Source organism: Ambystoma mexicanum, chromosome 7p, assembly GCF_040938575.1.
Source record: "Ambystoma mexicanum isolate Mex_15411 chromosome 7p, UKY_AmexF1_1, whole genome shotgun sequence".
In the NCBI taxonomy this organism is placed as follows: domain Eukaryota; kingdom Metazoa; phylum Chordata; class Amphibia; order Caudata; family Ambystomatidae; genus Ambystoma; species Ambystoma mexicanum.
In genome coordinates, this window is record NC_090939.1 from 192,892,740 (window position 1) to 192,916,568 (window position 23,829).

Sequence of the window (23,829 nt, forward strand, 5' to 3'; positions counted from 1 at the left end):
GTTTCAGTTTACAGCAAAAATTCAAAATATACTGCAGTAAAACTAGGGTAAAAGTGAACATTTCTGGTCAATTGCCCCTCTGGTCCTTGGCTGCTCTGGTGAACTCTCCTCTGGTCTTTGGCTCCCTTGCAGGTGAACCTTTGGTCCATCCCTCCTTTGGACTTTGGCTCTCTGGTGAGTTGGTGGCAAAAACAAGAAGCAAAACGCTTACATTTTCTGTTAATCATCCAAACAAGTTCCTTAGCTACCTGAAACGCACATTACCAGTGCTCCACACAGCTGACAAAATATCTAAAACGTTCACCGTACAGAGCCATATGTTTTAAGATCTGGAAACATCAATGTTGTAACAAAGCAATCTTGGCCTGATCCCTCTGCTACTTCATTAAGATAACATTCCAAGGTTGGAGGTAAGTAACGGTCCTTACTGGCATGGTGCAAATAGCGTGTACGTGTAGTCAATAGCCTGCTAATAGAGGGCTATTACGACTTCACGGGCACAAGCTTTGCACCATACCGGTAAGGGCATTACCGCCATGCCATTAAAGGCACAAAAAATACCCTTAGCTGCATCATGCATAGCGCAGATTGCACTACCGGCATGAACCAATGCAGCATTAGCGGTGACCTCTAATAGAGGTCACCGCTAATAACAGTCACCGTAAATAAGCGGAACCGGAAGTAGCGTCATCGCACAGGAATGGGAAGGAGCACAGCGGACATCTTTAAAAACACACCCATTGCCACCCTCAGCACACAGGACCTGTGGGACTCTGCTGTTTGTTGGAAAATCTTCATCTAACTGTTGGATGTTTCAACCCACTGGTCTAGGCCCTGCAACATTCCTGTGCACTGCTTGCATCAGGAACATCAGAATGGCCGCCTGAAAGCATTCTGCTTGCTAAAAATCACCCAGAAGTGCACAGGAAAAATCTGAGAAATAGGCCGCCATCCACTTTTGCCTATGTCGGTGCTAACACAGGAGACCACTGCCAAAACCCATCATTTGGCTGCCCACAGAGCAAAATGACTGCAAAAGAAACACAGAGCTTTGTGGAAATCCGTTTTTCTTGGTTGTCAAATTTGCAAAAATCATGGCTCACAAACCACCCAAAAGAACCAACCTCCTTGTTGGGTGCTGAACATCATTCTGCTTCAAGAATCCACATTAATATAATGTCAGCAGAAGTATATTTTATCAGAGCAAAATCCACCTATAAGATGCTTGCTGGAAAGAAATATGTCAAAAATGGGTGCAATATAGGGTGCCACACATTGATTTTCATGTTGAAAAAGGCTGGAATTGAAGATATGTTTGCTTATTTTAAATTTGTAACTTTCATTTCCACAAAAGAACAATGTTACAATTTACTGTGAGATAACCTGATTCAGCTAAATTCCAAGAGGTTTCCCACACTGAGCTTCAAACACATTCCACACCTTCTCCCTGAACAAAGGAATCTTTTCCCCTGTGCTCTGCTGAGTATCTGACAGGCGAGTTTGAAAGGAAATGGGAGGAGCACTCTGGCATGTTGCTCTGAGTGTAGACAAAGGACTCCCTTGAGCTGAATGAAAATGCTAATTCGGGTGTGACTGACACCAACTGCCCTGGCAGGAAGAAGCCCATGTGACTCTCTGACTCAGCCGAGCCTTGGAGGAAGGCCAGACTAGAAAATGTGGATTTGAAACTGAGGAAAATATTGTTTGAGAAAAAGACTTATAGCAAATTGTACAGAACTGATAAAAATATGGGATTTATAGGTTATTAAAATGAAAAATTCACTCAAAGTTTAAAACTAATCTGGAATCTATGCGATATTCAGAGACTGAGATCTGAAAATGTTCATATTCGAGCAATTGTGGTTATGTTAGGAACATGAAATATTACAGGAACATGCCCAGAGGGTATGTGCATGCATGTGTGAAAAATTGTACAGATCCGAAATGTGCAACCAACCAAAAGTGCAGAAAACTCTCATTTGTGAACCAAAACTCGTAGGAAGATGTGATTTTGACAGAAATGTACCTTAGTTAATCTGTCATGTAAATATGTATTATGAACAAGTTGTGCATATTGGAAATGTATTTTTTGGGAAAAATAGATTTTCTGCGTAAAAGCAAAGGGGAGGAATTTTTTCTGGACCCTAAATACAATGTCACTCTGACACATGATGACACCTCATGACACACTGTTCTTTTCTCAAATCAGGAGAGGGGGAATTCTCTGACCTATCAGATCCTTAGAGGGATGGGCATTGTATAATCAGTCTCCCCACAAATTTGGAAGATGGATAAATAGGGACTGTTGAGGACCCAGACACACACTTTCACTCATCACTGATCTACCGCGAAGCGCTCTGCGGGAAGAACCCATCTCTAGATCCAGACTCCAGAACGAGACTCAAGAACCCCGAGGCAGAGGCCTAACACAAAAGGCTGAACCATTTTCAGCAGGCCTTTAAAATCTTGTTACCTGATTTAACCCCTAAACTTCCACGGGGCCTAACCTAACTGATCCAACAGCCTGGCAGAGCTGTTTTGCTGCTTCTGGCCAAGAACCCTTGCTAGAAGCCAAGACCCAGATAATTCCAGCATAGCTGTAACCCAGAACCTGTCCGATCCAGTCCAAGAGGCCGTGCAGACCAGAGTGCCTTGCTGAGAGCAGTGCCGGTGTCCTGAATCCTGTCCGGTGCCGTGCGAAGTCCAGTCCAAAACTTTGACCAGATCTTTGATGGGCCCATTCCATTCCAAAGCCACAGTTGTAAGTATTTAGTAAACAACTGTCCATAGCCATCTCTTAGTTTAATGTAATCCTATTCAATCCATTTCAACCTATCCAACTGCATTTTAGAATCTTGTGTCCGTCCTGAATCCTTTTCATTATATAGTCTTGTGGTAGCTGTAGCGATAAATCATCCTTGTGCTAGATATATTTTCTGAAGAAAGTCAAGTGTCCTGGTGGACAGAAGTCGGAGTGGAGGCACCGCTGCTCTGGTGGCTGGCTGTTGGGTATCTTGCATCTTCATAGCCCCTTAGTATAAGCCCATTCTTGTTGGTAAATCTTCAAAAGTGCAATCCCATTTGTAAAATCTTGACCCTTTTTGAGAAAAATCGACCTTCACTAAAACCTCTGTAACTTCTGAACCGTATGTGCTAGGAACGAAATTTAAATGTCATTTTGAAGCTAACAGCTTTCAAACAAACCCAATTCCTTATAGTTTTTTCTGTAATCGCATTTCTTGTGCACAGAAAAGTTGCAGCGAAATTTTCATTTGGCTCAATTTCACTCCATGTAAAATAGCTATTTCTTGCTTCCAACCTCTGAAGTTCGTTTTCCATCTGCTAATCATCCTACAATCATTTCTAGTGTTGACCTGAACCAATCCAAAGCCACTTTCACTAGTTCTGAATCCTATTTAGCGAATTAAAATCATTTCTAGCATTTTTCCCATTCAATTCAACCACATTTAAAAGCTATTGACCGGTTTTAAAAGCATTACTGTTTCTCTCTGCTTGCAGGGGTTCAGGGGGAATCGGGATTGAAACTGCAATTGTTGATTGTTATTCCTGAAATCTGTGTGCCCTCATTCCATCTCTTCCTATTGCATATGGGGGGGAGTGAGAAGTATCAAGGGGAAAGAGTGATCACATTGTCTTTGATTGAATTATATCAAGTTTTATTTCTGTGTTGTATTCTTTCCTATCACTGCATTTCCTTGACCCATACAAAGTTATTTTCTGCTACATTATTCTTCCTATTCCTACTCCTAATTGATTAAAGAGATTGTTGATATTGTCATATTACCCATTGCTGATCATTGCATAAATATTCATAAGTGTGATATTCAGGTATTATTCATATTTACACAAGTGTGATATATATATATATATATATATATATTGTTCAATTCCTCAAATAAATCTTTTAATTTGCAAAACAAACCTCCTTCTTGGTTCAGTGAGACCGGAGGATTCAAAGAGAGGGGCGTTATATAAGGGTACATCATCCACAATTAAAAGAACTTTTGACATAAAAATATATAATAAGGGTTTCCATTGGGCATCCCATACTAGGCATTGACTTAGTTGGAGTGCTGGGTTGAAGCCACTTACAGATTGGGGGCTCGTAGCGGGATTTCTGGATTATATATACCACTTGTGCAGCTTATTACAGTGTGCTAACTGACAGGATACATAAATCATGTTGGGCTACCACGCTGTGTTACACTGTAAAAGCACTCCTCAAAAGGGAACGCTCTAAGGAAACAGTCTGTTTTGCAAAAATAAAATAATAAACTTCTGTAAGTCAGGAAGGAAATCAATATCTCCAAAATGGCTACATTGGTAGACATCAAGATGGCTAGAGAACACCTTTTACCTAAGTTATTTGTGGGAGGTGAATGGACTGAGCAGGACCAGCATGTGTGGTTGCAGGGAATCACACAACAGATCCCTGCAACAGGGTTAGATATCTGGAGAGATCAGGGTCCCTTACATGTGGCCCTGAGTGAATTATATATGGCCCCTAAGGCCAAGGATGAGCAAAATAAGATTGACAACATAGCGGCATATCTATATTTATCTATGGGAGCCATACAGGATAAATATGCTGAAGACCAAGATCTGGCAAGTAGGCAACAAAGTAGAAGGACCAGACAAAACTGGAAATGACCTAGCGGATCAGCTGGCCAAAACCGGGGCCATCCAAGGGGATCAACTGGAGATCGAGTCCCTGTTGGGGGAGATTCAGGTCACTGCTATCACTAGGTCCCAGACAAATGCTCACAATGATCTCTCAACTGCACAATGGAGCAAGGAGACCCCAGATGCTGATTTGATTATGGCTCAAAAAGGGGATCCAATAATTGGTAAGTTTATCAACACATTGAGGACCCTGAGAACTTTCCCCTGACGGATACCGATTACATTGGGAAAGAGGACCTCAGAGTGTTGATGAAATGTCCAAAAATGTTGTGAATCCAAGACGGTTTGCTGGTGAGGAGATCCCTAGCTGGCCATGATCAGTGGGTGGTCCCTACCTCATTCCGAAGCCTGATGTTAAGTCACGCCCATGATGCGGCCACAGCCGGTCATAGGGGGTTTCATACCACACTTGAAATCTTAAGAGAGGTTGCATATAGGCCACACATGGGGCAGGACATCGACCAATACTTGAAGGGGTGTCTTGTGTGTGCACAATTTCAGCCAACATCCCTCACACACCGTGCGCCTCTCCAAAAGAGGGGGATGACACTGCCATGGTTAGATTTGCAAGTCGATTTTATCGGGCCCGTGATTCGCTCCTCTAGGGGAAACAAGTACATGTTGACCGTGACATGCTTGTTTACTAAATGGGTGGAATGTCTCCCGGCCCCAGACTTCAAGGCAGAAACAGCAGCTGCCCTGATGATCAACCACATCTTTTCGCGTTTTGGACTACCCCAAAGGATTGAGTCAGACAGAGGTAGCCATTTCACCAGCGAAGTAATGACAAAGATGTGGGAGATACTTGAGGTCAAAAGGAAGCTACATATTGCTTACCGGCTAGCCTCTAGTGGTGCAGTAGAGAGATATAATAGAACAATTGTGAGCATATTAAAAAAGTTTGTGTCAGATTCTGGGCCAAGTTTGGATATTTGATTACCTCTTGTCCTATTGGCCATCAGATCCACCCCTTCATCTGCAACTAAAATGTCACCGTTTGAGCTGATGACTGGATGCAGGATGGTGCTTCCCCAGCATCTGTTCTACAGAACCCAAGAGCAGACATTGATCAATGCCTCCACAACTCATGAGTATGTTGAAAATCTAAGAAAACACCTTCAACATGCTTTTGCCTATGCTCAGCGAAATTTAGAATGATCAGCCGACAGCATGAAGACCCACTATGACTTAAAGACTACCAGAAAAGAATACAATGTAGGAAACCGGGTCTACTTATACAATTTCGAAAGGAACCAGGCCAAACAGCGCAAATGTTTGCCTACCTGGAGGGGTCCTTTTGAAATTGTAGACAAAATCTCACCAGTCGCCTACAAAATCCGCATCCCCAAAGGCAGTTTGGCAGAAGGGGAAGATAAGTGGGTCCATATTAATCAACTAAAGTGTTGCCATCCTAGACACACTCTGCAGCAACTGGAGGAGTCTTCTGGAACCCCAGAGGGGGCCACTCCAGCTCCATAAAATTCCAACTCTAAAATATTCCATATATAGTCTATAAAATACAATAATAAAAATGTGTCCTGATTTATCAAAATGTATGTGTCCGCCCCACTACATTAAAAGTGGTGGGGAAATGTCGACAAATATGTTTTTGCTTTGTCATCCTAGGTCATCATAGTTGATTGGAAACCATGGAGACTAACCAAGGAGGACTACTCGGGGACCAGGAGCAAAGATCTGAGGGGCCCGAAGTATCGCTCAATACTCCCATCAGGACTGGTGAGGTGAACAAATCGATCCACCCCTGATGGAGGAAAAGATGAGGAACTTTGCCATTTGTGGAATCAGAAGAGATGAAACTGACATCCCAGTCTTGTGAATTCCCATTGATGGTCGATCAACGCCAAATCGCAAGAGGGGGGGCTTGTGCAATGTTTCAACCCACTGGTCCAGGCCCTGCAACATTCCTGTGCACTGCTTGCATCAGGAACATCAGAACGGCCGCCGGAAAGCATTCTGCTCGCTGAAAATCACCCAGAAGTGCGCAGGAAAAATCTGAAAAATAGGCCGCCATCCACTTTTGCCTATGTCAGTGGTAACACAGGAGACCACTGCCAAAATCCATCATTTGGCTGCTTACAGAGCAAAATGACTGCAAAAGAAACACAGAGCTGTGTTGAAATATATTTTTCTTGGTTGTCAAATTTGCAAAAATCATGGCTCACAAACCACCCAAAAGATCCAACCTCCTTGTTGGGTGCTGAACATCATTCTACTTCAAGAATCCACATAAATATAATGTCAGCAGAAGTATATTTTATCAGAACAAAATCCACCTTTAAGATCCTTGCTGGAAAAAAATATGTCCAAAATGGGTGCAATATAGGGTGCCACACATTGATTTTCATGTTGAAAAAGGCTGGAATTGAAGATATGTTTGCTTATTTTAAATTTGTAACTTTAATTTCCACAAATGAACAATGTAACAGTTTACTGTAAGATAACCTGATTCAGCTAAATTCCAAGAGGTTTCCCACACTGAGCTTCAACAACATTCCACACCTTCTCCCTGAACAAAGGAATCTTTTCCCCTGTGCTCTGCTGAGTATCTGACAGGCGAGTGTGACAGGAAATGGGAGGAGCACTCTGGCATGTTGCTCTGAGTGTAGACAAAGGATTCCCTTGAGCTGAATGAAAATGCTAATTCGGGTGTGACTGACACCAACTGCCCTGGCAGGAAGAAGCCCATGTGACTCTCTGGCTCAGCCGAGCCTTGGAGGCGGGTCAGACTGAAAATGTGGATTTGAAACTGAAGAACATATTGTTTGAGAAAAAGACTTATAGCAAATTGTACGGAACTGATAAAAATATGGGACTTATAGGTTATTAAAATGAAAAATTCACTCACAGTTTTAAACTAATCTGGAATCTGTGCGACATTCAGAAACTGAACCCTGGAAATGTTCCTATTCTAGCAATTGTGATTATGTTAGGAACATGAAAAATTACAGGAATATGCCCAGAGGGTATGTGCATGCACGTGTAAAAGATTGTACAGATCCGAAATGTGTAACCAAACAAAAGCGCGAAAAACTGTCATTTGTGAACCAAAACTCGTAGGAAGATAAGATTTTGAAAGAAACGTACCTTAGTTAATCTGTCATGTAAATATGTATTATGAACAAGTTGTGCATATTGGAAATGTGTTTTTTGGGAAAAATAGATTTTCTGAGTAAAAGCAAAGGGGAGGGATTTTTTCTGGACCCTTAACACTGTGTCACTCTGATACATGATGACACCTCATGACACACTGTTCCTTTCTCAAATCAGAAGAGGGTGACTTCTCTGACCTATCAGATCCTTAGAGGGTTGGGCATTGTATAATCAGCCTCCCTACCCCTTTGGAAGATGGATAAATAGGGACTGTTGAGGACCCAGACACACACTTGCACTCATCACTGATCTACCGGCAAAGCGCTCTGCAGGAAGAACTCATCTCTAGATCCAGACTCTAGAACCAGACTCCAGAACCCTGAAGCAGAGGCCTAACCCAAAAAGCTGAACCCTTTTCAGCAGGCCTTTAAAATCTTGTAACCTGATTTAACCCCTAAACTTCCACGGGGCCTAACCTAACTGATCCAACAGCCTGGCTGAGCTGTTTTTCTGCTTCTGGCCAAGAACCCTTGCTAGAACCTAAGACCCAGATCAGTCCATCAGAGCTGTAGAACCAGTCAAATCCAGTCCAAGAGGCCGTGCAGACCACAGTACCTTGCTGAGAGCAGTCCCGGTGTCCTGAATCCTGTCCGGTGACGAGCAAAGTCCAGTACAACCCTTTGATCAGATCTTTGACGGGCCTATTCCATTCCAAAGCCATAGTTGTAAGTATTTAGTATAGAACTGTCCATAGCCATCTCTTAGTTTAAAGTAATCCTATTCAATCCATTTCAACCTATCCAGAACTGCATTATAGAATCTTGTGTCCATCCTGCATCCTTTTCATTATATAGTCTTGTGATAATTGTAGCGATAAATCATCCTTGTGCTAGATATATTTTCTGAAGAAAGTCAAGTGTCCTGGTGGACAGAAGTCTGAGCGGAGGCGCCGCTGCTCTGGTGGCTGGCTGTTGGGTATCTTGCATCTTCACAGCCCCTTAGTATAAGCCTATCCTTGTTGATAAATCTTCAAAAGCGCAATCTCATTTGTAAAATCCTGACCCTTTTGAGAAAAATTGACCTTCACTAAAACCTCTTGGAACGAATGTCATTTTGAAGCTAACATCCTCAGATTTCAAAGGAACCCAAAACTTGCTTCCAACCTCTGAAGATCGCTTTCCATCTGCTAATCATTCTGCTAGTGTTGACCTGAACCAATCCAAAGCCACTTTCACTAGTTCTGAATCCTATTTAGTGAATAAACATAATTTTTAGCATTTTTCCCATTCAATTCGACCACATTTAAAAGCAATTGACCAGTTTTAAAAGCATTACTGTTTCTCTCTGCTTGTGGGGGGGAGGGGAATCGGGATTGAAACTGCAATTGTTGATTGTTATTCCTGAAACCTGTGTGCCCTCATTCCATCTCTTCCTATTGCATAGTGGGGGAGTGAGAAGTATCAGGGGGAAGAGTGATCACAATGTCTTTGATTGAATTATATCAACTTTTATTTCTGTGTTGCATTCTTTCTTATCACTGCATTTCCTTGACCCATACAAAGTTATTTTCTGCTACATTATTCTTCCTATTCCTACTTCTCATTGATTAAAGAGATTGTTGATATTGTCATATTACCCATTGCTGATCATTGCATAAATATTCATAAGTGTGATATTCAGATATTATTCATATTTATAAAAGTGTGATATATATATTGTTCAATTCCTCAAATAAATCTTTTAATTTGCAAAACAAACCTCCTTCTTGGTTCAGGGAGACGGGGGGATTCAAAGAGAGGGGCGTTATATAAGGGTACATCATCCAGAATTAAAAGAACTTTTGACATAAAAATATATAAATAAGGGTTTCCATTGGGCATCCCATACTAGGCATTGACTTAGCTGGAGTGCTGGGTTGAAGCCACTTACATAACACACCACAATGCCCAAGGCTGTCAAGAAGGGCGCCACCCGTCAGCGCAAGGAGCGCTTCAACGAAGACGAGTTGGAGATCCTTGCTGAGACCCTGCAGGAACATGCTGAGATTGTCTTCACACACAGCATGAAGACAGAGGCCATCCTTCAAAAAAAACTGTAGAAAGCATGGGACGACTTGCGGCTGCGAGTACGGAATATACTATCTGCAAACAGGAGCCAGGCAATGGGAACAGGCAGAGGAGCCGCTCCTCCATCAAGCTGTCCCGATGGGAGGACATCTGTGCCAGCATGATTGGCATTGAGGGGATAGAAGGTGTCGAGGGCATGGAGTGTGGGGCCACACCATCGGCAGATGGAGGTGAGTGTCCTAAGAAAACACTGTAATGCAGAGTCTGATGAAAGCCAACCAATATGTCTGTCCAAAGAGGCCAGCCATGGCCCAACACACACACACTCCCAGCAAAGTAGTCGGACGCATCACAGACACATGCAGATGCCTGCAGTAAGGCAATGCCATACCTGACACATACCACACAAAATTTAAATGCCATAAGTCACACTGTATGCAGGCCCCAACAAATATGCATGTCACATACCATAGGTCTTGGCCAACATGAGTGACCCCGACGTATGCCTGCATAACCCACCCATGTATAAACAACGTGATCATCCAAACTCAAATGCCCATTACCCTCGATTGTGTGGATGATCAATTGTACAAATGTATGTATGATGCCTATCAAAACATCACTCATGCCATCCCTCTCTTCGACCCCCATAGGCTCTGACCATGACAGGGATGCCCAGGACTCAACCCCACCAAAAACCACACCTCGGAAGAGGGCCCAGGATGAGGCCAACCGGCCTTCCACCTCGAAGGGCCAACCCAAGGGCCGCCGTGCACCACCTGTGAAAACACCTCAGGTTGCCAAGGCACCGGTGCTGCCGAGGGCCGTTGAGGCGGAAGCGCCAACACCTATAGCACAGCTGGCGAGGTGGCAGCTACAGCACTCCAGGCTGAGAAGGAGGCAGAGGATGAGGTATGTGTGCCCGTGGAGGACGATTCCTCAGAACTGACACGCACGCCCAGTCGACAGGCATCCCCCCAAATTTCATCTCTAGATTCAGACCACGTCACCACCCCGGAGCAGTCTAGGCGGTAGTTAATTGAAGGGGCTTTTAGTCCCATAGTGGAGAGTAGTGAGACCGAGCATGACACCCAGGAACCATCCACCTCCACAGGAGGTGCACCCGCAGGGCCGCAGCGTTCAGAGCAGCTGACTGCCCTTGTGCGGCAGTTCGTGGAGGATAACGCCCAGCAAGGCAGGAGCGGCGGGAGAACATCGCCTGTCTAGGCAGGACAATCACAGACAACACCTCCTCCATGGGCAAGATATTTGCAGAGAACACTAGCCGCCTGTGCGAGGAGGTATCCGCCCTGCGGCAGGTACTCAGCCGCATAGCCGATGCCCTGGAGTCAGGCCGTCCTGCAACCCAATTTGAGCAGGCGGCCACACCATCCTCGTCGAGCTCTACCCAGACCAGCCCGCTCTGCAGGTCGTTGCGCACCCTGCGTTGGCCAGACATGCCACCACCAGGGCCAGGGAGTGCTAATTAATAGTCTGGGAAGCCTGATGTAGGCATTAGAGACTTGATGGGACATGTGTGGGTGAGTTGTGGGGGGAGGGGGAGAGGGGTGAGGGTGTGTGGGGGAGTTGTGAGCGGAGCGGGAGGGGGGAGTGTGTGTGGTGGAGTTGTGGGATGAGAGGGAGGGGGTGAGGGTGTGTGGGGGAGTTGTGGGGGGAGGTGGAGGGGGGACCGGGTGTGTGAGGGAGTTGTGGGGGGAGGGGGAGGTGGGTGAGGGTCGGTGGGAAAGTTGTGGGGGGAGGGGGTTGAGGGTGTGTGGGGGAGTTGTGGGGGGAGAGGGAGGTGAGGGTGTGTGGTGGAGTTGTGGGGGGAGGGGTGTGAGGGTGTGTGCGGGAGTTGTGGGGGGAGACGGAGGGGGTGAGGTTCGGTGGGAGAGTTGTGGGGCGAGGGGGGTGAGGGTGTGTGGGGAGTGTTAGGGGGAGGGGGGTGTTTGGGGGAGTTGTGTGGGGAGTCGGAGGGGGTGAGGGTGTGTGGTGGAGTTGTGGGGGGAGGGTGGGGGTGTGTGGGGGAGTTGTGGGGGGAGGGGGAGTGGGGTGAGGGTGGTGGAAGGTTATTGCACTATTGTTTGCATTGTTAAATTCAATGCACCCGTTGTGTCAAAAGCAAGACCTGAGTGGACATTCATCATTGCGCATGTTTCCTTTATTCATATACAGTGTATGGTGTGCATGTACCCCCACACCCAGTGCCCTCTGTCAAACTATCATGTCACCCTCTGCAGCCATGTGTGTCAGTAATATTGTGCAATCAATGACTGACGCACAGCACGTCCCTCTTGTGCATCGGCACCGCAATGATGTGCAGCCACTTCTTCTTCATCCCCTTCATCATCACCAGGTGGTTGCAGTTCCATGTCAGGGGGAAGGGGCACGTTGCATCGGATACACATGCCGCCAGATTATCGTTGGCCACATGCACATGTCCCTGGATGTATGCATGCCATTTTTAGCCCCTCAATGTGTCCTGTGCCATGGAATAATGGTGTGGGTTGCATCTTCAAGATGATAGACTTTGTGCTCTTCCGTGTTGTTGCTCATGCATTGTGTACGCATACAGCTGTGTCCGTGTCCATTTAGTGATGTGTAGCGTTCTGTAGGATTTTCTGATGGGGAGCGTTGGGAGTAGGCTCTACAATGTTAGGCATTCTGCGCTGATTTTTCCCATGGTGACATGCAGCATTCCTGTGGTTGATCCGGGATATCGGACACAACAATGTGTGATGATCTTGCTTGCGTCGCCTCCCATCTGCACCTAGTTGGAGTGGTATTGCTTGCGATTGTGGTAAACCACCTACATGGCATGGAGGCCACCTTTTGTTTCAAGAATCTCCTGGGAAGTCCATGGTAGGGATATGTATTCCGTTGTGTGCTTGAGGAGGGCATCCAGCACTTGCTTCAGGATGCGAATGAATAAGGGTGGTGATATGCCATGCATCTGCCCCACTGCGTGCTGGTAGGTGGCTGTGGAAAGGAAGTGGAGCACCAACACTACCTTCAGTAGAGGGGCAATGGCAGTGTGTATTTCAATGAGGCTGACAATCGTGTATCATGTCCACGATGGTGTTGATGATGTCCCGGTCCAGAGGGTACAGGGTGTGGTTGTTCTGCGGGGTTGGGTTGGAAGGACTGGCTCTGATGTTTGGGATTGGGGACTGCATGCGTGGTTATGCTGGCTGCACTGGTGGGGCATGCTGGCCTGTCTGACCCTCCTTCTCCTGCTGCGTCTCCTCTGTGGTGCCTGCTGTTGGTGTTGTTGCTGGTGTTGCAATGCAAGCATGTCCTCCAGCTGAAGTACTGATGCTACTATTGTATTGATCTTGGTGTGGAAAGGGGTGTAGTGTGTGGGTGTGCTCCTTTTGTTCAGGCCCAGACACCATTGCCTCTACCTGTGCTGATGGTGTGCACCTGTGGCAGTTGGGAACATTGTACATGGCATTTTACGGTTGGTCAGCGATGCCGGTATTTACGGCATGCCGGAATCCACTTTTAGCGCCCTCATGATGCCGGTATTTGCATGTCCGCTTCACTTGTGATGTCCTCCAGTTATGGCATGCCGCAATTGCCGGTATGATGGGCCACGTGCCCGCGCCCATGCCTCTATTAGAGGCACCGTTATTTATGGTGCCGCTAATAGCGGTTTGGCTGGTCAGAAATAGCCTGGAGTGGTAAGCGATGCCGGTAATCCTTTACGGCATTGTTTTTTCCCTTACCACCAACCTCGGAATGACCCCCTGTATCTTATAAATTCGGTATTTTATTGGCGGCGGAACAAATGGGATTAAGGAACTTTTTAAATGACAGAAGAGCAGCATGTTCTAAAGAGGAGGAAAAAGCAAAAATGTAATCTCTCCTGGGATGTTATCTGGTGTCGTTAGTATTTATATTTTGAATTTTGTATGATGGTTAAGGCTATCTTCAGAAACTTGTGCTCAGATATGCTGCAATGAAACAGGCAACTTTACAGCAAGGCGAGAGTCTGGTCAGTGTATGGAAACCAGCTGACCCGGTGGAGATGCGAGGCGCGCTAATTACCCTGATGGAAGAGGGAGGGTTGGTGGGGATAAGTGGCAGGAGGAGTGGTGGAGCTTTTCCAAATCTCACGCAGAAGCCAGTCGAAGATCAAAGTGGGGCTCTGCGCGCTGTCCTCTGCGCTGCTCTTTAGTTCTGTGGGCTAGGAGTCGGTTGACCTCTTTGTGAAGCATCTAGCCCGGCACAACCTACATGCAGCCTGGAAACCCAGAAATAAACACGCCTGAAGTGCGAGCTGAAATGCGCGCATCCAGGCTCAGGCTGTGTTTATTTCCAGGTCCATCCGCCCCTGACTCCAGACAATCACGGGCTGGCTGCAGCAAAAAACCAAAACAAATATAATTTTTTTCACACTTGACAGTTGAACTGGTCAGGTTATTGTCCATGCACAGTTCAGTGCGAAAAAAAATAAAATGTTTTGAAACTTCAAAAGTAATCAAATGGAGGCTTTGGAGAAGGATAAATGCAAACCTAGCTTCCATGGGTGCCCCCTTTCCGGAAGTGCAAGTTCAAACCACTTCACAACCAATGCCATGGCGCTTCAACTGGGAAAAGTGTGCATAAGCTTTAACAGAGCACGCACATCATCATACATCACCATGGCCTGGGCCAAAACCTCGCATGTGGGCACTGCCATTTTCATCGAGGCCACAACGTGAAGAGAATGCAGAGGTGCCTAAAGTGTATCCTTAGCGTTATGGCCAATGGGAAAACGTTTCAGAAAATCCCCAGCATCTGTTCGCTAATACAAAGGTTGTGATATGATATGATATGACATTTGTAACGCTCCTATACACAAGTGTTTCAAGGCGTGTCGAGGCAAGGGAGGAGAAACAAAGGGAGGACAAGACCACAATCTTACTAGGCCAAGTAACATTGAGATCGGGCAAGTGCAGGGGAAAGGGTAGGGGAAAAGTGCCAGGGGAAGGGGAGGAGGAGCAAGTGCAGGACACAGGATCAAAAAATAAGTAGTGCAGCCAGCAGGTGGCAGTGCAAGGGTTAAGTGCAGACAAAAAATGTCAGATAAGAGCAGGTGAAGGGGCTGTAGGGTTGCAGATGCAGACCCAAGTTCAAGGGGTGCCAGGAGGCAGTGCAGGTGTGCAACTGGATAGGCAGAGACCTGGGCCCGAAGTTCAGAGGGTAGCCAGGTGACCAGTGCAGTATCAGACAGAAGATCAGCAGGGAAGAGGAAGAGAGAAGGCAGAAGCAAAGAGGAACGTCTTGAGATGCTTCAAGAACCAGAGATGGTTCTGCTCAAGTTTCAGAGAGGCAGGGATGCTGTTCCAGAGAGAGGCGCTAGCCGAAGAGAGAGATCTGCCTCCAACTCGTTGCTTCAGAAGCACCTGACCCTAAAAGAGTTGGAAGTGGAGGAGCGAAGAGCTTGAGTAGGAAGATATTTCCGAAGAGAGAGTTGGAGGTATTGTCGTCCCAGGCCCCAGAAGGCCTTGTGGACAATGCAAAGGGTCATGAACTTGACCGTTGTGGCCACTGGGAGCCAATGGAAAGATTTCAGGGCTGGAGAGATACGATCCCTGGGCTTGAGGCCAAGGACAAGTCTTGCATTCCTGTTCTGGATGAGTTGTAGAGGATGGAGAGTAGTGGCAGACAGATTTAAAAAGAGGCTGCCTAGAGAGAACCAAAGCTCTGGAGACAGCAAGCTTCTGGGGGATGGAGTGGAAAGGAAGAATACCTCTGAGGAGGTGCAGTTGATAGTTTGACTTCTCAGAGAAGTCAGAGATGTAATGAGAGAAGAAGAATGTAGAGTCGAAGATGACCCTGAGTTTCTTAGCCTCACAGGTGGGAGCAGGAAGAGGGCCAAGGGAGGCCAGCCATAGAGTGGTAGGAAAGAAAGGTGCAGGTGAGGAGGATCTCTGTCTTACTGCCATTCAGGCATAGCTCATTAGCGGGACACCACTCCTGGATTGCAGACAGACAATCCCGGATGAGAGAAGGAGAAGAGGCATCCAAACGGAGCGTGAAAGTGAGCTGAGTGGTATCTGCATAGCACTGAATGTTGGAGCAGAGAGCAGCAATGCGGTAGGCTAGAGGTGCCAGGTATTGGTTGAACAACCAGGGAGAAAGGTTAGACCCCTGGGGTACAGCACTGGTATAGAGAGAGATAAAGGAGAGGATGGACCCAAGTTGGACCTCGGAGGGTCAGTACAAGAGGAAAGAGGTCAGCCAGGCCAGGGCCTGATCAGTGATACTCAGGTTATCACGGAGCCAGTTGAGCAGGATGGCATGGCTGACCATGTCAAAGGCAGAACAGAGATCAAGTAAGATGAGGACAGAGGGGAGATTAGCATCAAAGTTAGAGAGCAGGTCTTCACAGAGTTTCAAGATAGCAGTTTCCATGCTTCTGGCTGCTCTGAAGACAGACTGATGGTCATGGAGACCACCAACAGTTTCAATGTGAAGATTAAGCTGGGAGATGGCCAGCTTTTCCGGGTGTTTGCCCAGGAAAGTAGTGATGAAGATCGGGCGATAATTTGCCAGAAGAGAGGGGTCAGCTGAGGGTTTCTTGAGGAGAGGGTTTCACAAGAGAGTGCTTCAGGGGAGAAAGGACGGTTCCAGTGGTAAAAGAGTGGCTGCAGAAGTCGGGCAAGGCTGGGGCGAGGGTGTCAATGTGGTCCTTGATGATTGTGGAAGAACAGGGAAGAAGCAGTTTAGATGAGGCTTTCATAGATCTGACTTGCCTAGAAACCTCATCAGGGGTGAAGACAAGAAAGGCAGAGAAAGGAGGGGGGTGGCCGCAGACGGCCCAGAGGAAGAGGAGAGAGTGGAGTGAGAAGCAGGAGAGGGCGAGAGGGTGAACAGGATGTCCTGGGTTTCAGAGATGAAATGAGAAGCCGGAGCCATGCAAAGGGCCTGGGAGGGAACATGAGAGGTAGAGACTGCGGGAGGATTGGCCAGCTCCTTGCAGATTTTAAAGAGTTTGGCCAAGTTGTTAGATGCCCCAGAGACGCAGGCTTGGATGTGAGCTCTCTTCTTCGTGAGGACAGAGAGTCAATATTGCCTATGGAGCAGGTGGCAGTCCAAGTTGTCAGAGGATGTACAAGATGCCAGCCATTTCCTCTCAGCCACCCTACACTTGTGTTTAAGGGTGATGAGCTCTGAGTTGTACCAAGAGTTGCACTTGGATTTAGGCTTCATGCGGATCCTCATGACTGGGGCAAGTGCATCATGCATGTCAGAGATAGCAGAGTGGAGCACAGAAAGGGCTGTATCAGGTTGTGAGTCAGTCATAGGTGCAGGAGGGGTAGAGACAGATGCAGTGAAAGCCACAACAGACACACGCTTCATGGGTCAAATGACTGAGAAGGTGGGTGGTAGTGTGAGGGTTGGCTTGACCTGAGGGGTAGAGAGAAAGAGATTAGAGGAGAGGAGAAAGTGGTCACTCCAGGAGAGAGGAGTTGTGAGAGGATTGAGAGGGGGAGGTCTGAGGAGATCAGAACATCAAGAGTATGCCCTTCAGAGTGAGTCGGGCCATAGGGAAAAATGGAGAGAGAGAGAGTCACAAAGGTCACAAAAGAGTCCTGTGGCAGGACAGGAGGCATCCAGGTGGATGTTGAAGTCTCCAAGGAGGACAAGTTGAGTGGTTGAGGCCACAAGGGTGGAAGAGAAGTCCGCCCACTCAGAGAAGAAGGAGGTGATCTGAGCAGGTGGCCAGTAGATAGTAGCCACGGTGAGAGATTGGCCAATAGAGAGAGAAACCCTACATACCAGGCATTCGAAGGAGGAGTAGGCCTGCATAGTAACGATAGAGGCAGGAATCTGGGCGTGGAGAGGATCTTGTAGCTGTCAGGGAGGAAAGTGTCAAAGCTTGTGTCAGAGCTAGCCATGAACCATGTCTCAGTGAGACCAAGGATATCAAAATCGAGTTCTTCAAGGAGACGGCAGATGTCACAGGAGTGTTTGACAGCTGAGTGACAGTTAAGAGTGGCGAGATGGAGGAGATAGCCATCCTTGAAAGACTTCCGGGGAGGGGTACAAATCAGAGGTACTCCCTGCAGAAGTGTAGAAGGATCCCGAGGGTGGGCAGAGGAGGTAGGAGCAGAGGGCAAGGTAGGCAAGGAGGAGGAATGGGCACCAGAGAAGTGGCAGAGGGGGGCGGCAAGGAAGCCGCATAAGGGATAGAAGGGACAGCGGGAGAGAAAAGGAAATGTATAAGGTGCGGGAAGCGCCTGTCAAAGAGGAGGAGGTTGGCCTGAGGGCCTTGGACCAAGACTGTGCCATTCAGGTATACATGAATGATGACCTAAGAGGAATGGAAGGAAGGCAGGAGGGCATCCCACCGGGTGCCACCATTAATGAGAGAGGAAGAGAAAGGAGACAGCACAGAGACCATATGAAGAGTCCATAGGTCTGGTGAAGGAATGACAAAGAGGATGTCGGTGAGGGTCTGTCTGGAGGAAGCGCTGGTGTAGGTATCAGCGATAGGGAGGCCTGGGTTGGAGACCAGGATATCCCTTTTGAACTTCTTCCTACCAGACTTGGTGAGAAGGCTTAGATAGTCAGTAGAAAAGTAGTTGGAGAAGATAGGACAAACAGGGAGCATCATAGGTGATGCGGAGGAAGGGTAGGAGGAGAGATGATTGGGGTGAGGGTGGGGTATGAGAGAAGAACGGAAGGGGGAAGACACTGGGAGGAGTTACAGAGGGGGGTGTAAGCAGAGAAGCAATTGAATGAGACTGGAGCAAGTGGTAAGTAGAGAACTAAACTGAGCTAGATGGTGGGCTCAGGAGAGAGCACAAAAGAATGCAGGGCAGTGTGATGAACAAAAAAACAGGTTAGCAGGGCAACAAGAAACCAGAGCAGTCAAAGAAAGAGAAACCTAGAGGAAGGAAAAGTACAGAAGTACAAAAGACAATTCACAAGAGCAACAGAGCAGATGATGGAACAAGACCTAGATGAGGGAAAAAAACAAAGCAGACACAGAGCAGTAGAAAGCAAAAATACCAGAAAAAAGGATAGTTGACGAGGGAACCTAGAAGAAGGCAGAGAGCAATAGAGACAAGGAACAATACGAGCAAACGGAAACCATAGAGGGGGAGAGCACAGCAGATGAAGAGCAAAGCACCAGGGACAGAGATGCATCAGGGGAAGGGCGATGGAAGGGCCGGCAGGGGAGCAAGGATGCTCAAGGGGCGGGGGGCACGTAGGGACTATGGCGCGCTGGATAGGGAAGGCGTGAGGCAGGGGATTGCGAGGGACCGCATGAGCAAAGGACACACGGTGAGTGGAACCAGTGCAATCAAGGATCGCGAGGGACCACGTGGGCTAGGATGCGCAGGCACACGTGGGAAAGAATGGAGAAGACGCTGAACCCACGCGATCACGGGAATACAAGGGAAATAACGCAGGCAAAGGATGCATAACGCGGGCATGCAAAGGCACATGTGATGGAGAAATGCGAGAGGCCACACAAAGCGGGGGTGCGCCAAGGAAGAAGAGGGGTGGATGCACATGGGAAAGCGAGGTACCACGCAGGTCAAGGACACGCAGAGCAAACAGGCCGGGATGGAAGGGTCCGGAGGCACGCGCAATCGAGGAATGCCAGTGGCCACGCACGTAAGGAACATGCAGCGCATGCAAAGCCAAAGATGGAAGTTCTCATAGCGCACCAGAGGGTGGGTTGTGTGTTCATACACTCACTGTATGATGGTGATACATTATTGCCTCTTGCGCAGTCCTTAAACCTAGCACCGTTCATGTGAAGAGTTTGAATATGTGTCCCAGTGTCGCAAGGTACTTTTCAGAAATCCAGTGTTCCGGTATATTCTGATGATGGTGCTCACTTTAAAAATATATGATAAACCTCAAAAAGCCTTCAAAAATGGATGACATCAACCAACACATAGACCTTAACAACAGAGAAAGAATACCTAAAGGTCCTATGAAGAAAATTATGATAACCTTTGCCCATGACGAGCTGAACAAAGATGGTGTCACCACGCAACAGGGAGACAAAGAACAAGGTCTCCTAAAAGAAGGAAAACAATGGACCTGGATCTCAAGAGCATTAGATTCAGCTAATCAAAAGTAGCCACTCCAGAAACGGATAACTACAGAAGACCCGGAGGTGGCCCTCAATACAAATAACGGTCTCTTGAAATTCGGCTTGTGGAATACAAGAGGTTTTGATCATCTATTGAGACAGTCTGAAGTCCTTCTGGGCGACTATGACATATTATGCCTCCAGGAAACATGGCTCAGAGACCAACCATATATGGACGGATTTGAGGCATTTTTAGCACTGGCTGTAAAGGGACTTTTTGGTCGTCCCTCTTTGGGTCTTTTGACACTGGTAAGGTCGAGCAATGAGCTACAAGTGACAAAGGTGATTGAAACATCCTTATTTTTTCAAGTATTGGAAATAAAGTGGAAAGGGAGTCTTCCCCATTACGCTAGACCCTCTACAGTGGAAATTATAATTATCAACTCCTACTGGAATTCGTTGGCCCAAAATGACAAACAATTCCTTGACAAAGTGAATCTAATTTTGCAAAAAATCATTGGAGAATATGATCAGGCACATCTGTAAAATATGTGGGGATTTAAATCCATCGTTCCCATATGATACAGAGGCAGAAACAACAGGCAGCCTCAACACTGCGGCAGGAAAGAGAGGCAGAAAGTGGACCAAAATAATGAAGGTGTATGACATGCTGAACCTCCACTCCCTGAGAGCGGAGGAAGCCCTTGTGATACCAACATGGGAAAAAGGTGCATCTAGCGCAACCTTGGACCATATTTTTGTCAACAGTGATTTCCTCCCCCACATCACTAATTTTCAAGTTTTACTAACCAAAAACAGCGACCATAATTTGCTAGAATTCACGTGGACATCCCATAAAGAGACACGAACACGAATGCAGTCAGCAATTGAAGGGTCGGGGGAAGAATCAGATTAAAAGTAACGGACGTGGTAAACCTGATAGATTCATACAACAAGGCAAGATATCCCAATGCATACACTGCCCCAGACTTTATTCAACATCTAAATATATATAAACAAACAGACAAGAACTCTAGTAACAATTCGGCTAATCATATTCATACATATGATAAGGATCTGGTTGAAGAAAGGAGAAAACTAAGGAAAATCCTTCGATTGGCAAGAAAAACTAACTATCTTAAAGATCTACAGGCCACAGCTTTAGCTTTATCAAGCTGATGGCGAAGCACTCTTTCACCTCTTTAAAAACCCAAACATAGAGTCTCAACAACCCTCCCGTAACTTGGAGACAGAGTGGTCGTTTTCCACCGATTTAACATCAATTGAAATGAAAATTCGGAAACTGAAACTGAAAAACTCAAGAGCCGGATGCCTTAACGAATGCACATCTGAAACAAGCTTCGGAACAATGGGCAGTTTTCGTCAAAGCTGTTTTTGACATAATCGCACAACAAAATCAGTGCCACAGTCCTGGAAAAAAGCTCCCAATCTATAAGGCGGGCCCCAGAGATAACCCAAAGAACTATAGACCGATTGCTTTGCTAGATGTTATTGGCAAGCTTTACGGGTCTACGTTACTTGATGCTTTTCAATCTTGGGCAAAAGAAGCCAATGTCTCTGATCCTTTCCAAGCAGGCTTTGCAAAAAATCTGGGAACGCTGGTAAACATTCTCATAATTAACACCGTAAAGGAGAGAACCAAGGCTGGAGGGTCACCTATTTATGTGGCATTTGTCGACCTTGTCCAGGCTTTTGACCAGGTCAACAGGGAGCTTCTTTGGGAAAAGCTAGAAAGAAACAAATGCCCAGCCCCAATCTTGGAACAAATTCAAGCACTTCACATGGATACATCAATATCGGTAAGATTAAATCAATTTGGAATGATTCCAAACCGATCTCTACTGCAAGAGGAGTGAAGCAGGGCTGCCCCTTAGCCCCAACATTGTTTTGTGCATTCCTATGGAATTTTAAGGACTCAGAGCACCAGGTTAGATCATTTCCACCAAAATTGGGTGGTTCTTTTATCTCACGACTGTTATATGCAGACGATTTAATCGTCCTGGACCAAACCCCAATAGTTCTCCAAAGACAGTTGGACTCTCTGAGTGAGTATATACAAATAAATAATTTGGAAATCAACACCTCCAAAACACATACTGACATTTCAAAAATCGGCAAAATCAAAGGCCAATTTTTCATGCCACTTGGAGGGTGTAAGAATTCAAATGGTGGAAGAATTCAAAAACCTGGGGGTTACCTTAAGCAACAGTGCTACTGATAAAAACATGCAATCGAAACTATGGGAGAAGACGAAACGTTTAACAGTCCAGGCAAAAATGATCGAAAAAAAAATCTGCAAACTCTCACTGCAACCAATTTTGGTGTTTTACAGAACAAAAGCTGTGCCAGCGATCCTATATGGAACAGATGTCTTCTTGTCACTCCCGGGAAATCTTTGGCAGAAGCTTGAAAGCTATTTTTGGAGGACCGTGTTGAATTTGCCTCTATCAACTCCAATGGTCCTCATTCGAAGAGAACTCTGTATCTCATCATTGTCTTCAATTCACAATAGAAACTATTTGAGCCTCTTCAGAAAATTGATCATCTGCTCACACCCGAAATTGGTTGACATTATCCATAACGAGCTCCACGATTCAAACTCAAATCTACTGAAACCATGGGCCCAAAGAGCAAGAGATATCCTGCAAGACTTAGGATCAACAGAAAGCGACTTGATAAACAACCCCACAAAGGTACTTTTAAAACTTGAAATAGGGGACTGGATAAAAACGCAGGACTCAGCCCTAAAATATAAATCAGTCTCACATCTTCTTTTGACTAGTAGGAAACTGAATGATACAAGACCTTATTTGAGGGCATTTCCTAACCGAAATCACGTCAAACATTTATGAGAGCACGGCTAAACATCATCCCGACAAACGAAATTAGAGCTATCAGAGGGATCTCTACTTATAGTGAATGCCGGTTTTGTAACAAGAATGAAACAAAGGAAACCATCAGACACCTGCTTCTGGACTATTTAGGATTGGAAAAAGAAAGAACAATCCACATGTTACACCTATTCGAGGGTATATCTGAATATAACAAAGAGTTCTGGTGGAACCGTTTAATGGAGGGAGAGAGAAGACACGAGACCATCGCAGTGACCCAATTTTTGCAGAACATTGACCTAACAAAGACATAGACGTGATTGTCAGTATGTCTGTTAGTTCCTTTTCAACTTCATCCACTACGCTCTCTCTGTCTTCATTGGGATCCTTGGGACATACAAGTACAAACAAGCTCATGAAGGATGTAAGATTCTTTTTGTAAAAAAATGTGAAAACATTTTAAATAAAAAAAAAAAAAAGATGGTATTGTAAATACCTTCTATTTTTTAAATACCACCTAATTAGCAGTTTGGATCACGTGGCATAATTATGAACTAGGGTGTATAGAAAGGGTTGTGTGGGATAAATGACCCATATTAAGTCATGCAGCAGTTCCTATGTACTACATACTGCATTACCCCGTTTGATCACACTTTATAATTAGGAGGTATTTAAAAAATAAGATATATTTAAAATACCACATATTTTTACCATTTCCACCTTAATGAGAACCCAACAGCCCATTGTGTTATGCCCGGAAAATCCATGTTGTCATCTAATCATGATATGGTCCCGAAAACATATGCTATTGAAATAAATGTTTTAGTGACGTAAAAGTGGGTTGTTTTGTAGACGGATGCGTTGGTTACATATTTTATTTTGGAGCATTGATTGGCTGACGCATGTACGTTCTTATTGGCTGCTGCGGTTTGCTGGATTCTGCTTTGAGAACACATGGTTTATTTCTACTGATTGTCTGTGGTATTAAATATTCCAGTTTAGAGAATTTTTTCACGGACCAGTGATAACATCCAAGGAGCATCAGAGTGAC